Raw genomic sequence first — 17,862 nt, 5'->3', positions numbered from 1 at the left:
ATGCAGTGAATCACTGACGTAATATCGACGGACACAATATTGGCCTACATGTTTATCGACACAAAAATATCGACTACACTAATATCGATAACCTATACTTAATTTAAAAAATACACTATTATCGACCCCAAAATATTGTCAAACATAATTATCGATTACAGTATTATTGAATACATAAATATCGTTATTCAAAATATCGAACATCCTTTAAAAATATACAACATGTCCAAAATATCGATCACAATAATATAGACAGCAATATTATCGTTTTGGTTAAAATATCAAGAACTTAGAAACAGAAAAAACAAACTAAATTAAACACCATAAATATATTTAAATAAATAAACATACACTGCATATAAAATACATTAAATATAATAAATTTAGAAAATAGTAAAACATATTTTAAAACATTAAATCATAAATGCACTATTAATTACCATTTCAATTTTATATTTAGATTATATACACACATTATTTAACATCACATATAATATAATACACATTTAAATAATTCAACCTGTGGGAAAAAAGAGAAAAAGTAACTCACTCTTAATTAGCGTTTTCCATATATGGAAAACAACTACCAAAACAATTAAAACAATGAAGATCAACCAATGAAAAACACACAATACTAAAATAAACCAATGAGGTTAACCAAACAATTAATTAAACACCATATAAAGAACGAAAACATATTCTTATTTTACACCTTAAACCAAAAACAATAAAGAAGCCGAAACCCTGCTGGATTTCTACCAGAAGCAAGGACTTCATTAAAGAAAAATCTTCAAAAAGTAGGTAAATTACCATTTCTAAAATAACAGTAATGCTAATCTTCAAAAACTACTATTTAACATACTCAAATAATTAATATATATTTTTTTCTATTTGTCTCCTCTACAGATAATTCTCAAACCATCCAGAAAAGTACAGATCAGCTTCTAAAAATAATCTAACTAACAAAGTAAGTATTCTGCAAAACGCATTTAAAAAACATGTAAAACACCCAACCAAACTCCAACTCCATTCCAAACACCCATCCGACCCCATGTACATATTTTAAAAAATAAGTAAAAATAGGTTTTACTCTTCCAACAGAAAGATCAGCAACTTAACAGAATTCAACCAACAAATAAAGGACATCTCCATTCAAAAGCAGCTCAAAATCAACATTGTAAGTATATTAATAACCATGTGTATTTCTTAAGACAAAAACATGTAAAATGTTCGTTTTAATAATTTTTATAAAAATCTTTTGTAGAATTTAACGCATCACAATGACAGAAGGCGCTCAATTTATCACATCTCAAAAAGGAAAGATTTTTGTTATGTTACATGGGGTATGTGTGTACTCAGAAAAAGCAAAGTGGACTAAAAGAAAATTGGAAATGCAGCAAGTGCTATTCAAATAAGTGTTATGGTTGGGCAAAAACTAAAGAAACAACTGTTTTGTATACAAGGGAGCATAACCACCCTCCAAATGTTAGTGAAATAGAGGTCAGGAATGCCCTTGATGGCATTGGAGAAGCTAGCACTAGCTCAAAGAAACCTACCACTCAAATACTTAAAGAGATGCTGCCTAGAGTACCCAAACATGCTACTGGGCAAATGTCCTCTATTTCTTCATTAAAAAGAACTATAGCTCACACAAAAAGCCACAACAACTACCACACCTACTCCAAAAACATTTGAAGAGGTGGTAATTCCCCCAGAACTATCTATAACTCATAATGAAGAACCCTTTGTTCTTTATGACAACAAATGCAAAGAGAAAAGAATAATTATGTTTGCAACTGCAAACAATTCATTAAAGCTAAAACAATCAGAAACATGGAAGATGGACAGAACATTTAAAATCTGTCCCAAACCATTCTATCAATTATACTGTCCATGACCTATATCAGAACACCAACATCCCCTTTATCTACGCCTTGCTACCCAATAAACAACTCTCCACATATTTGGAAGTACGAACTAAAATTAAACAAGAAATAAATAATTATTGTTCCATGGCGGCATCACCGCAATGGAAAGGCTGGTGAGGATTGGATTTGGGTACCCGTTGCAGGCCCCCCTTGTTTGGGGGGCTGTTGCTGCACTGGGGGGTAACCATGGTACCCCCCTGCATTTCCATGCACCAAGTGACAGGCACCCCGTGGTGCCTGCCACGTAGTGCCTGGAAATACAGTGCAAGCACTTCTAACATGGTGTACAGTCCTGCAGCCAGCAGTACCACCCGCAATGTTAAAAGCCCTGGATGCGTCCGCCAGGGTGCATTCTAATCGCAGTGGTGGGACCGCCGCATGTCTGGCAGGCGGTCCCAAACACCTCTACGATGGCGGGCCCGCCATCGTAATCAGCCCCTAAGTGTTGTATATGCAACAAACAGTTTGTTCACATACCAAATAAAAAAACTTATTGCACTGGCCTAAACTATCCAAACAAACTAAACAAATGTTTGAATACCTTCACAAACAAGTCAGACTATACCTAACAACAAGAGGCCTAGAATACTTAGCAATAATTGTCAACAGCCTCTAAATTCTCAAAGCAGTTTAAAATGTATAATACTTTTCTGTTAAAATTATTAAAATACATACAAATACATTTTATATTTTCACAAAATTAATTAATTTGTCTAATATATTTGTATTAATAAATAAATATATATATAGACATATTAATTAAATATATGAAAATATAAACAACAATAACACTAACTCTCTTAACATTTCCCTCTCACAATAATTAACTAAATTAACTTACTGTTTCCATACCTGTAGACAGAGAATCCCACATCTTGTACAACAATCCAGATAACTCATATTCCAAATAGAATAATAATTTCCCTAAAATAAACTTTAAAAAACCAGAAAAAGTGTTTTAAACAAAGAAATGCTCCATGAAAAGCTGAAAAATTAGGGAAGTGTAAAATAATTATCATTTACCTAAACTAATATACGCTTCCTTAATTTTAAAAAACGCAATCTTCTGGTAATAACAATTTCTATCATACTAAACCTGTAAAAAACGCACATACATTCCCACCCACACAACTATACACATAATATACAATATAACAGTATTACAAGCATTATACACACCATATTCAGACATATTCTAACATATTTATTTTATTTTTATTTAATTGCTTATAGAGCACCCGAATCAACCCATAAGGGTATCTCTGCGCTAGGACCACCTAAGGAGCTGATGAAGAGTGATTAGAACAATTATGTTTTCAGCAGTTTTCTGAATGCTAGGTAGTCCGTGCATTGACGCAGGTTCAAGGGGAGTTTGTTCCAGTAGTGTGGAGCCAGAGGGTAGAAGGCTTTACCACCCTGGCGGCTTTTTTTGACGCGCGGGACTTGGAGCAGGGCTTTGGCTCCAGAGTGGAGGGGTCTGGAGGGAACATAGTTAACAAATTTATAATTTAGGTAGCTGGGATCTAGTCTGTTTATGGCTTTGTGTGCCATACAGCAGATCTTAAAATTGATCCTATTCAGTATTGGTAACTGTCGTGTTTGCACTCATAGACCACGCAGACACGGTAAGTTACTTCAGGAGCTTCTTTATTGGTCGTCTTCTCTCTAGTATCCCACTATGTAACTCCCCTTCCTTTTTCCAACTCCTCCTGTTCCGCCCACCTCCCCTTACATCTACGGGGAGTCGAGCAGGTCCTAGCGCCCCAGCACTGCCCACTACATTACATCTCCCCCTCTCTTAGCAAAATAACAATCACAGCTTACTTGCAAATTTAAACATGTATAAGTCATAAAAAATAGTTACAGTTCTTCAATCAGACGAATCGGTCTCGGAGAGTTCGTCGCGGCCGCAGATGTGTATCCAGAGGATTCAACTCTTCTCGATCAATGCTCTGAGACACAGGCTGGCTGGAGGTACGGGTCTCATGATTTTTAGATTCTCCACTAACAGGACTGCTCAAAATCTCTTTAACTTTGGCAGTACACCTCTGAAAGTGCGACACTTTCGAGTAATCCTTTTGTCATCAGACTCAGCAGTAATCATAGTCCCCTTTTGTCCGGTCACCAGCAGCGGAGCATTATGATAGCGACAGTCTGTCTTCTTTTGTTGTTCTTGTTGAACTAGCACCCAGTCTCCTTCCCGGATCGATGAGGGTGCGGCTCCCCTTCGGTTGTCAGCATAGGACTTCATCTTGTCTTTCTTCAATTGGTCACTTACAGCGACTCCTGCATGCTCGGATTCGTGAGAGACTCTTCCTTCACTCCAATCTATCATGGGTATGCGGGTGCGCACTGACCGACCTAGCATCAGGGTTGCCGGACACTTGCAAGTGGTGGAATGAGGTGTGTTTCTGTAGGCTCACAACACCTCATTTAATGCTACTTGAGTATCTTTCTGAGATAGCTCAGTTTGTTGAATTGTTTTCTTGAGTGTAGACATGAATCGTTCGACCATACCATTGGCCTGTGGCCATAGGGGCGTGATCTTACGGTGTCTGAAATTGAGGTACTTTGCAAAGTCTGCGAAATCCTGACTGTTGAATGGGGGCCCATTATCAGTTTTCACGACTTTTGGAATGCCCCAGGCTGCAAACACTTCATCCAGAATAGGTAGGGTACTGGAAGCTTTGGTTGATGAGATGAAACGTGCAATGGGAAAACGGGAGTATTCATCCATGATGACTAGGATGTACTGACTGGATTTGAATGGCCCAAAGAAATCCACTGCGACATGCTGCCAGACACCGTCCGGCAGTGGGGACATCTGCAAGGGTGCAGGCGACTTAGGTCGGTTTACCAGTTGACACTGAGGGCAGTCCTTCAACATGAGCTCAACCATGTGGTCTAGCAGCGGGAACCAGACTTGTTCTCTCAAAGCACGTTTAGTGGCTACAATGCCTCGATGACCTTCATGTGCCAGGTTGATTACCCCTTGACGCAGTTGCTTCGGGATGACTAGCCGATTGTCTCTTAGAATCAGGCCGTTGGTAGCAATTGATAGTTCCTCGTTCACATGCTTGAAAGAGCCTAGTTCTTGTACGTCAATTCGGTCATCTTGCTCCTGGTCATCCAGATGTCGCCAACTGCTAGTCTGTATGCGCCGTTTTACATCTTGTAGTGTGCTGTCAGCTCGAGTGGCATCACAGATGGTAACAAGAGGAACTGATGGAGGTCTTGACTGAGCCACCACAAATTGTACATATTCCTCAGCTATTGATGGTCTGGACGTAGTTGTTTCCTTGGGGTGTCTTGACAGGTAGTCAGCAGGGTTTGCAGCTTTTCCCGGCTTATGCACAATGGTGTATGTGTACTCTTGGAGACGAAGGTGGCATCTTGGCACTGGGATTGCCAAAGATTGTGATTAACGCTTGATGACAATGTAAAGTGCTTGCCGTAGATGAATATGTGAAAATGTTCGCACGCCCACACAACAGCCAAGCTTTCTTTCTCTGGTTGAGAATATGCTCTTTCAGTGTCCGTTAAACTTCGACTTGCATAAGCAATGATGTATCGCTGATCACTGTCCGTGTTGTATTGAGCTAAGATGGCTCCCAGTCCAAACGGACTAGCATCAACCGTGATTTCAGTCTTCTTTTTTGGGTCAAAGTAGGCCATGTTGTTTGCTGACTCTACGGCCATTTTGATTTCTTTGAATGCTTGTTCACATCGGGAAGACCACTGAAACGGATGTCCTTGTTTGGTGAGTTTTCTGAGGGGATAGCTGATGGTTGCATAATCTTGGATGTATCGGGCGCAGTAACTTGCCATCCCTAAGAATGAACGTACATCCCCAGCATCACGGGGACTTGGAGTCTCCTTGAGGGCAGCCACTTTTTCGGGGTCAGGCCTCATTCCCGCCCCAAAGAAGATGCGCTGGTAGAATTTCAGAGTTGACTTGTGAAACTCACATTTTTTTTTGTTTAACGTGAGATTGACTTCCATGAGATCATGAAAAACACGGTCCAGGGCGGTGTCATGTTCTTGTGTTGTAGATCCATAAATCAGGATATCGTCACTATAATTTAAGGCATTTGGGATATGGTGAATGATTTTCTTGATGGTTTCCTGAAAGATTTCAGCCGCTGAAGAAACCCCAAAGCTTAGTCTTTTATACCTGAACAGGCCTATGTGTGTTGAAAAAGTGGTAATGTATCGGGATCTTTCATGCAGTTCTAGTTGATGGTAACCTTTGTTAAGATCTAATTTAGAGAATATCTTGGCACCATTTAACGAGGCAATCATGTCACTGATGTGAGGTCCAGGGTGTCATTCCCTCTCAATGGCCGTGTTGGGTGCCCTCATGTCCACACACAAGCGAACCTTGTTAGGTTCTCCCTTCTTTGGTACAACTACTACCGGAGAAACCCAAGGGGTTGATCCTTCTATTCTTTCAATGATGTCCGCCTCAAGTAGTTCCTGTAATTCCTTTTCTACAGCTTGCTGGAGATGAAAAGGGGCCCTTCTGTGATGTTGGGCTACCGAGGTGACCTGTTCGTTTATGTGTAGCCTGATCTGACAATGAGCCATTTTTCCGAGCACTTTGAACAATTTGGGAAATTTCTGAACAACATCCAGTTCATCGTTAACTTTGTATAGTATATCCACTAGCCTAAGTCGTTCAGCAGTCGGAAGACTTAGGAGACAGTCTGCCTCTGGCCCATCAATGACGTGGATGTACGCTGGTATTGTGCGATCTTGATATGTGAGGTTGGTTGAAAACTTTCCTAGGCACGGAAGTGGTTTCTTAGACATCCAGGTATAGACTCGCACATGAGCTTTGCTTAGCTGAGGAGGTATTTCCATCCTGCAATATTCAGCCACAGGTATGCAGTTGAGGGAAGCCCCGCTGTCCAATACAAATTTTTCCCAATGAGACCCAATTACAATATTGAAACGGGGGTATTTCCTCAGACGATCTGGGTCAGCAACCATACATATGTATTCATCGCTGTCTTGCAAGATGGGTGACAGTGACCTTGACTCTTGTGAAGACGAGGGCCGGGACCGATATGTTCTGTGAGACTGGCAGCTGGAGTGAGACGATCCTGTAGACGAGTCTCTACGATCTCGTACTGCTTATGCATGATGACGGCTGCTGGTGGGTCTAGATGGTCTTCCTTGATCCCGTTTCTTTTCTTTTCTCGATGAGCTACACACGTTCTCAAAATGATTTTCTCTCCCACACTTTCTATATCGTAGCCACAGCAGTAACACTTGAGTTGACGCTCTTGTCGTTTGTGGGTGGTGCTAGAGCTACGATGCTGGTATCCAGCAGACTGACGTTGACCTTTGGACCTGGATGACCTCAGCTTGTTAGGTGAATAATTACGTGTGTTGCGAGACTGGAGCCTGAAGGCTTGTTCCCTCTTTTCACTCCGCCCCGCGTCCATTTTCTTAGCATGGTCTTCGGCTTGGTCATGTTCACGTGTCATCTCCTCAATTTCATCTAATGAATAACTCTTCTTAAGTAGCTTCCTGTGTAGTGACTCTGACTGACATCCTTCAATAATTCTTAGGCGCAGAGCATCCTCAGTTGAAAACGAGTCAAACTCACAATAGCGAGCCAAACGTCGCAGGCGGGTGATGAAGACACACATGGACTCATCTTTCTCCTGAGCCGCTAGATTAAATGTATTCCTCTCGTAGTCAATGTTCTTTTTATGCAGAAACTTCCTATTTAAGACGACGTCACTTCCGGTGGTAGTTCCTTTATGATCTGGCCAACCTCCTGCTGTTTTTCATCAGATACGTGCGATCATTTCATAAAGTCCTCAAAATCCTCAAGCCATTCTTTCCATCAAAGGCCCATTCCTCCGCCGGTCTCAAGTGCCAGAGGTTCAGGTGGGCGCAGAAACGAAACTCAAAGCACCGCCATGTGACCAGCGGTGTTTGGTGCTGGGCCTTGCAGAGGCGGTGGTGTGATGGACATTGAAACACTGCAGGAACTTCCAGGTGTGAGGATGACGGTCACGGACACAGGACACTCAGCAACCTTCCTGTGGCACACCTGTTGCTAATAGCGCCGATAACCGCTTCACCAAAGCTCCTCACTTAGGCACGAAAAGGTAGTCCTTCGAAAGCACTATATAGCACATTTCATGTTGCATCTGCCAAGTTTCTTTGGACTCCTCAATAAACCGCTTACTCCCACTACTTGCACCACCTTCTATGTTATATTTGCCAAGGACTTTGGTCTTTCCTAGTAGGTATACCAGCTTTTCCCTCTAGAAACGAGGTTGGCAAGTTGCTTTAGCCAATGTTTGATTACTTTTGTCCATCCGCCTGACTCCAAAATGTCCGCCAATCAACAATCGCAGGGGATTGGTGCAGACGCCTGACCTTAAGATGGCCGCCACCGAAATCTCGCGGGACTTCGTGTTCTCCTCTCAAGGACTTTCACCACTCGGGACCTCAGCCGAGCACTTACCTGCAGGTAAAGCGTCCCGCGCAGCACGCGACTGGGGTGGGCTCCCAGATTGGGACTCCCCGCACACGTGACCAGGGTGGGCTCCCAGGTCGCAACACCACCAGGCACAGCGCGAACGTACCGTGCCTCCAATAACCGGGGTGGGCACCTGGGCTCCAGCAGACCATGCAGGAGACAAGCGGCAGGGGTAGGCTCCCGGACTGCCAACAGCACACGAGCCGCCGCCGCTACCACCGCCACCACCGCCATTCCACAGCGATTCAAGCCGCCGGACGACCAGATTCCTGCGTGTGCCACCAACCACGTGACACAGGCGCACTCCTGGGCAATCATGACCACTCCTCGTCGCCAGATGTTGTGTCTACGCTCATAGACCACGCAGACAAGGTAAGTTACTGCAGGAGCTTCTTTATTGCTCGTATTCTCTCTAGTATCCCACTATGTAACTCCCCTTCCTTTTTCCGACTCCTCCAGTTTCACCTTACATCTACGGGGAGTCGAGCAGGTCCTAGATCCCCAGCACTGCCCATAACATTACAGTAACCAATGTGGTTTTTGAAGCAAAGAGAGGGAGGCGGTTCTTGGGGGGGGGGCATTGGTCACCAGTCGGGCTGCGGTGTTCAGGACCAAGCTCCACCTGTGGAAGACACAGCGTGAGTTTGTGGTACAATCGAACTCCAAGGTTTTTTACCACCTGTTTCGGACATGGGGTAGGACCTAATTCCTCTGGCCACCAGCTCGGAGACCATTTCACGGTGGCTTCGCCAAATAACATTATCTCTGACTTAGCTGTATTGAGTTGGAGAAAATTGACTTTCATCCACTCGGCTATGGCCTTCATTCCTTTAGCGAAGGTGTACTGAATATTTGAGTTGGATTTGTCAAATGAGAGGAGTAGTTGGGTGTCATCAGCGTAGGATATGGGGATGAATCCCAGTTTCCTCAACAGGCTCGCCAGGGGAGTAACGTAAATGTTAGACAAGGTGGGGCTCAGGCATGAGCCCTGCGGTACTCCCTTGGTCACCTTGGTTGTCTGTGAATGGAATGGGTCTAGGTTGACGGTCGGACAGAAAGTTGGACAACCATTTTAGTGCATTTCCTGCGATGCCTATGTCTCCCAGTTTTCTGAGAAGGGTATGGTGGGAGATAGTGTTGAATGCTGCGGAAAGGTCAAGCAGCACCAAAAGCACCGCTTGACCCTTTTCCAGCTGCATCCTAATGTTGTTCGTGACTGCCACCAGTGCGGATTCAGTGCGATATCTAGAACGGAATCCTGATTGTGAGGGGTGTAGGCAGTTAGTGGATTCAGTGAAGTCTGAGAGGTGTTTGTTAATGTGTTTTTCCAGAATTTTGGTGTGAAGGGGAAGAAGAAAAATGTGGTGATAGTTGGTTACGTCTTCCGTGGAAATTTTAGGATTCTTTCTAATTGGAAGGATCTGCGCAGCTTTCCAATCCAGGGGGAGGACCCCTTCCTGTAGGGAGCTGTTAAAAATAGAGCAGATGGGGTCGACTAGTTGTTTAGACAGAGTGGCGGCTATTTTCGCAGGTATGAGATCAAGTGGGGATCCTGATTTTGCGCACCTTAGTAGGGCCTCTGTCCCTTCTGTTGTGAGTAATGGGAAGTTCTCTAACATACGAGAGATGGGCAGGATAGGTGGGAGATCAAATTCAGGATTAGATTGAGAATGTTTCATAGAGGTGATTTTATTTTAGATCGTATCAATTTTTTCAGTTAGATGGCTAGCTATCTTGTCGCACAGTGTTTGGGATGGGGCCGATACTATGTTGCAGGCCTTAAGGTTTGTGAATGTTTTTAGGATCTGATAGAGAGTGTTCTGAGAGGTTCCTGCATGTTCGAGGGTGGTTCCAATGTGAGTTTTCCTAACGTTTTTTAAATTATGGTGGTAGTGCGTTAAAGCATGCTTATATTTTTCTTTATCTGGCAGTTCCTGTGAGCTCTGCCACAGGCATTCGAGTTTTTTACATATACCTTTTTCTAACCAGGGGGCGGTAGAGAACCACGGTGCCTGGCATCGTTTTGTGTTCGTGGGGCAATGTTTCAGTGGGGCTAAGCTGTCTATGTTTGAAAGTATGCTGGCATTGAAGGAGGCTAAGCGTTTTTCTACATTTTCCGATTCTGAGTGTTGAGGTGAGCAAAAGGCAGCTTCAAAGTGTGCTGGCGTTATTTTATGCCAGTGTCTATATTTTTTTGGTGATAGCATTTGGGAGCAGGCTGTGCTTCGGGGCAGTTGATACGGAACTCGACCTTAGAGTGGTCCGACCATATCATGGGGAGCGTCGCTACGTGGGGTATATCGGGTGAATTAGTTAGTATTATATCCAGAGCGGGACCAGCTTGGTGGGTGGGGGCTTTATTTATTATGGTTAGATTGAGTGCAGACAGTTCTGTCAGAAGAGACAAAGCCTCTGGGTTGTCTAGGATTTCGCTGTGGATGTTGAAGTCGCCAAGAGTAGAAGATTCCTGACAGATAAGACGTGTGGCGCAATGAGTTCCATAAGCTGTGTAGTGGAGTTGGTTAGTGGTCCCGGTGGGTGATATACTACAGCTCCTTTCCAGCTAAGACTATGGTGTAAGTTCATTTTAAAGACCGAATTTCCAGCTGGTTGTTGCTTACTTTGTCTACAATGGAGAATGTGATGGGGTCTTTTTAAATTATGGCTATTCCTCCTCCTGTCCTATGTGGTCTGTCTAGTTTTTGTATGTGATAGCCATCAAGGAGTGCTACTGCAATGGCTGGGTTGGAATGAGGTTTGGTCCAGGTTTCTGTTAGTAACCCTATTTGAGGGTTAGTGTTAGTGGAGGACAGCAGGTCCCGTATGTTAACTGCATGCTTTGGTAGAGACCTTACTTTTGCTGGAAAGCAGTTCCAGCCTTTACTATTATTTGACCTAGAAGGATACATACTATCTGTGCAATGGTAATCAGATCTAATGCCCTGCTTAGTTCCTATGTTGATTCTCTGAGGTTGGGCTAGTGTGCTTTGGAATTTAGAGTTGTTGCATGAAAACGGTCCCATTACTTCAGTGGTTTATAAATTGTTTCTCTGTTTGTATGCCTGTTCTTAATCTCAACCAACTCTCTGCTAGAATAGGTGTGAAGAGTTCTCACCTTCTTGGTGTGCGTTTGGGCAAAACCAGCATGGTTTCCTGCTCCTGGCGACGTTCGGGCACGGACGGGTGCAGACGGGCTTGCCGTAGGGGCGCCTTCGGTGCGCCAGCGGCACACCCACTGTGCGTCTGTCCAGGCATGTGATATTTATACTGAGGTCAGTTAGACTGCTAACCTCCCGTCAGGAATGAGTGTGAAGTGGTCGAGCCTCACTTCCGGTCCATGGCGCCTCCCTCCAAACGACCAGAACCATCCGTGCTGGACCGAGGAGGACGCCGATTTCAAAGTGCAGGAGGTGACTTAAATCGAATGAGTGAGGAAGTTTAAAATAATTTGTACAAATACAGTGAGATTAAAAGCTGTGGGACAGTAGAGTAAAAATAATTTAGAGCCCTTTCCCCAGGCGCTCTCCATGTGCAGTTTAAAAAGCTAAACTCTGTACAATTTTAAACAGGATAAGCACTCTTGATAGGAGTCCTTTCCCAGGCGCTCCACATCAGCTCATCAATCACCTTTTGTCAGCCTAAGCGCGTCCGCTGAGCGTCTGTCCAGGCATGTGATTTTTATACTGAGGTCAGCTAGACTGCTAACCTCCCGTCAGGAATGTGTGGGAAGTGGTCGAGCCTCACTTCCGGTCTGTGGTGACTCCCTACAAACAACCAGAACCATCCGTGCTGTACCGGGGAGGACGCCAATTTCAAGGAGCAGGACAAAATTATAGACACTGGCATAACATACTTTAAGGTTTCTAAACTAGGCCTAAAAAAATAACGATACATAAATCGCTTAAACATAACGTACACATAAAAAACGCCATAATTCCAAAAACACAACTCTACACACACTAACTACAACCTAACTACCTTCAAATTTAATTAAAAATGTAGTTAAATAAAGAAAAGTAACCTTACCTTACTCGACTCGAAGCAGCTCCCAACCACCAGCTTCTCTCCTTCGAAATAACCCAAAACAACCGCGAGTAGTTACACAATACAAGCCCCAAAGAAATATGGCAGCTTTGAACATATGAAATAAATGTAATTTGTTTAAAAAAAGTATTACATTATATATAAATTACTTAAATGTTTAATTAAAATACTACAAATTATAACTTATTTGTTTAAATGTTTTTTTCATTTTTTCTGCATTGTAAAATTATAATAATAAATATTATTAAACACATAATATTTAATATAATAATTCCATATATTTAGAAGTTATATACTTTTATGAAAAAAATGTAGTAAATATATTTCATGTTCAAAAAATGTCTGCCTTATAAATGAAATGTATAAAAATTAAACTATGTAATAATTAATCATATTAATATTATTAATTAAAATGTATTATTGTTTGTTCTAAGTTTTGACTAAGTTTATATTTAAAAAAATGCATAAAACAATTGTGAAAACTGCTATATTTTTATGTTAACAATATATGTAACTAAATACCAAACTGTAATTAACAACTGTTATTCATAAATATATTTTTTTCACAAATGAATCTAAAGAAATGTAAAACTACATTGTGTGATATTACAAAGTTTACATAACTGTATCAAACAATGTACCAATGTTATAAAATGTATTTATTTAATTATTAGATGTAAAAATATACATATTTATCAAATAAGTTGTGTCTGTAAAATATATATGATTTACTATCACTATTTCTTGAATTATCTTACATATTTTGAATAAATTCAATATTTCTTGTTGATTTCAAAATCATTTACAATAAATAAACATCAATAAAAAAATAAAATGTCTAATTTGTTGTGTATTATTTTATTAATGCTGTATTCACTGTAAGATATGTTTTTATTAAATATACTGTTTAAAATAATGTTTTCATTTACTATATAAACAATGTTATTTTTTTTCATTTACAACTATGTTATAATTAAAATATTATACTATGTTAAACTGTATATTTTGTTAAGGTTATAAATTAATACACACAAATCTAAATTACTATTCCCACTCCAGTTAGTATTTATCCACGGTAGGTGTTGGACACTAAACTTAATTAATTTACTATTCCCATTTCAGTTAGCCTTAATTCAGGGTAGGTGCTGAATACTAAACTTAATTAACTAACTATTCCCACTCCAGTCAGCATTAATACTGGGTAGGTGCTGGACACTAAACTTAATTAATTTACTATTCTCACTCTAGTTAACATTAATCTAGGGTAGGTGCAGGACACTAAACTTAATTAATTTAATATTCCCACTCCAGTTAGTATTAATTCAGACTAGGTGCTGGACACTAAACCTAATTAATTGAATACTCCCACTCCAGCTAACATTAATCCAGGGTAGGTGCTGGACACTAAACTTAATTAATTTACTATTCCCACTCCAGTTAGTATTAATTAAGGGTAGGTGTTAGACACTGAACTTAATTAATGTACTATTCCCACTCCAGTTAACATTAATCTAGGGTAGGGGCTGGACACGAAACTTCATTTACTATTCCCACTCCAGTTAGTATTAATTCAGGGTAGGTGCTGGACACTAAACATAATTAATTTAATGTTGAGCCTGTTTCCCCCACTAGGTGAGCAGGACGAGGGTAAGATGATGAAGAAAACCACAGGTGGTAACCGTGGGTGAAGACCCTGAAATATATCCCACAAGGAAACACTGATTTTCACTGATTTAGCTGGGTGAGAAATCCTGCACCCGAATGAGACAGTGGCTAACCAACATTCTGTGCTGTGGATAGAAATAGGCTCCAACAAATTAAGATAACCATCCTCAAGTGTTGTTGTTCATTACTTGGACAAGCCTGACTTATGTAAGACAGAACCACTCTGGAATTGTTTAAACTATTTGGTCACAATTTGTCAGAGTTGGTAACGTTCTTGGTCATGTAAGAAGAAGCTAATACCTGGATCAGTATCCCAAACCACGTGTCAATAATGGCATTCTATTGAGATACGGATCCAGGTATTAGCTACCGCATTTGGTTTCTTTGATAATCTTCTGGTTTGATGTCAGTATTGTAAGCAGATTGTACTTTTCTGGGTGGCAACTTCACAGAATTGGGGACGGATTTGGATGTACTGCACGGTTTTCGGACTGCTGCTCTGTCATTTGTTTAGCATATCAAAGGATGATGTTGATTTTAAAATGAAATCTAAGAAACAACAGCCATTGATAAAGCCAATAGGTGTGACATGGCTGCCAGCCTTTTGGCAAATCCGGTTTTATTTTGTCATTTTTTTTGCAAAACATTATTGCCACGGAAGCTGCCGGGCCTACATCAATCTAAAAAAAATTGGCTAACGGCAAAAATGTTTTTGGGTTTCAGAAAAATCATGCATTACTATAGTACCCCCTGGCACTAAAGGGATCTACGTTGTGTGGGGATGTGCTCCTTTTGAAAGGGCACCATGCCATAATTCCTACTGAATGCAAAAACAACAGTTGATTGGCAGAATGCAGAACATTGTCATACATTCACCCCAGTACAGAGATCTGGGCCTCAATCCATAGTTTTTCTGCTCACCATGCCATTCCAGTTTGAACCCAGCCATATGCAAATCAGTCTTGACCCTTGCCTCATGGGAACAGTCCTCCCCGAACTGCCAAGCCAGGACTACAAACAAACATCTTAGGACCGGTTTTGGGGTTTCACCCCTCTTCAGCCAGGATAGCTTGATTCCAGTGTCATAGAGAGCACGGGACCCACGTCTGGGCATACCCGTCCCACTCGGGGTGTCCCACTCGGGGTGACAAATGCAAAAACAAAAGTTGATGGACAGAATGCAGAACAATGTCATACATTCACCCCAGTACAGAGATGTGGGCCTAAATCCATTGTTGTTTGCTCACTATGCCATTCCAGTTTGAACCCAGCCATATGCAAATTAGTCTTGACCCTGTGCCTCATGGGAACAGTCCATCCTGAACTGCCAAGCCAGGTCCTCCCTGGACTGGAAACAAGCATCCTAGGACCGGATTTGGGGTTTTACACCTCTTCATCCACGATAGCTTGATTCCAGTGGCATGGAGAGCACGGGACCCACATCTGGGCATACCCGTCCCACCCGGGGTGACAAATGCAAAAACAACAGTTGATGGACAGAATGCAGAACAATGTCATACATTCACCCCAGTACAGAGATATGGCCTAAATCCATTGTTTTTTTGCTCACCATGGCATTCCTGTTTGAACTCAGCCATATGCAAATCAGTCTTGACCCTGTGCCTCATGGGAACAGTCCAGCCGAACTAACAAGCCAGGTCCTCCCTGGACTGGAAACAAGCATCCTAGGACCGGTTTCGGGGTTTCACCCCTCTTCAGCTAGGATAGCTTGATTCCAGTGGCACGGAGAGCACGGGACCCACTTCTGGGCATACCCGTCCCACTCGGGGTGACTGTTTTGATTTGTTCTGCATTCCGTTCATCATGTGTGTCTTTTGATTTCTCGCCCTAAGTGCGCCAGGTATGCCCAGTTGTGCAACAGAGCAGGAAAGAAAGAAAGTTAGAAAGAAAAGAAAGTGAGAAAGATATGAAAAATACAAAAAAGCTGGACAGAAAGAAAGTTAGAAAGAAAGGTGAGAAAGAAATAAAGAATGCAAAAAAGCAGGAACGAAAGAGAAAGAGAGAGAGAAAGAAAAAGAGAAGTACTACAAGTGCTGCAAATTAAACACAATAAAGGCTGGTCTTCTTTCTGGGCAAAGTTTACTAAAGTACCTTTGGTCAAACTGAGTCTAGAAGAAACTTTTCTGAAGAATTGCCCGCTTATGAATTAACTTGCATAATATTGAAGCTTTCAGTTGTGTACTGTACGCATATTAAAAAGAGAATAAATTAATAAGTGAGTGAGTGAGTGTTTGCTGTCATTGAGCTTCGCATTTTAGCACTGCTGACCCCTTTCTTAACACGCTCTGATTAATATTTTAAATAGCTGTATCTCAGCGCTTTTAAAGTGTACTTTGTGTCTGTATTTTTAAAATCCATCTTCGCCCTTAGCCTGTGCCCAAATCTATTTGCTTGCCTCATTTGCACTTATTGCTCTTTGCTCTTTGCACATTTAGCGTTTTTGCACATTCCCCCTTCCTAGTCCGACTGTGACGGTGTCAGCGCTCGACCCCGGCGGTACCCGGAAGTTAGGTGGGACCGCATTGCACTCGGGGTTGGCGCTCTAGTGTTTTCTCGGCCGACCCTTCATAACGCCATGATTAGACGTGCGCGCAGCGGGCGCACCGTCTGCGCGCCGAAGGAGCGCTAAAGGAGGCCCCGTCTGTGCCCGTCCGTGTCCCGGACGGGCCTAGGGCCAGTGCTCCTGCCTGCCTCCCACGGACTCCACAACGTGCTCCCCTAAGGTATTCTTCCGAACAGTTAGTTGCCCTGAATACTGCTAGATGTGGTGCTGATAGTCCATGGGATGTGTCAGATAGCCTGTTGCGCATCTGCTCCTAATGTGAATTCTGCTTTGTGTCCTCGCCGTGCCCTTTGGATCAGGCGAAGACTAACCCGACGGCTATTAAAGCGGGGCTCATTAATGACAGGTCTCTGGTGAAACACGCTGCTGATGTGTTCGAGATTTTAGATGAGAATCAGCTTGATCTCTTCTTTATCACAGAGACATGGCTTACGGAGTCCTGCGCTCCGGTGGTGGAGCTTGCAATACCACGTGGTTTCAGGATCACCAGGGCTGACCGCTCGACAGGTAGAGGGGGCGGCCTTGCTGTGATTTATAGGGACCAATGGGCTTTTGCGATCGAACCTCAAGACCCTTTGGGGGAGGCGGAGCTGATCCATTTTCTGTGGTGCTTACCCCTCACTTCACCTTGGGAGGTACCCTCCTATACCGCCCTCCGGGCCATGTAGGTAGTTTTGTTGGGGGGCTGGAGGAGGTCATTGTTCCGTGCGCCTTGAAATTCACAAGGTATCTCCTTTTGGGTGATTTTAATATACACGTTGACTTGTGCGACTCTAACGAGGCCATCCGCTTAGGTGAAGTTCTATCTATGGCTCACCTTACTCAATGGGTTGATACCCCAACTCATGAGGCCGGTCATCTTCTAGATCTGATGTGTTCTAATTTTGAGATCACCATGACTCCCCCGGAAAGGGTTACCTGGTCAGACCATGCTCTGATTCAGTTCGCTTGGTCCCTGAATAGAGATGAGGGCAGGGGGAATCCCCCTCAGGCTCATTCTCAGCTGATCAATTTGGCTACTCTCTCAGACTCCCTTGCCCGAAACCGTCCAGCTCTGCCGTTGGAGATCGATTCCGCGGTCAGTGTCTTCAACTCCTGGGTGGAACAAGGGTCGGTCATGCCTACTAACAGGGGTCGGA

This window comes from Lissotriton helveticus, chromosome 9 (genome assembly GCF_964261635.1).
Source record: "Lissotriton helveticus chromosome 9, aLisHel1.1, whole genome shotgun sequence".
Classification (NCBI taxonomy): domain Eukaryota; kingdom Metazoa; phylum Chordata; class Amphibia; order Caudata; family Salamandridae; genus Lissotriton; species Lissotriton helveticus.
Note: the sequence above shows the minus strand (reverse complement) of the source record.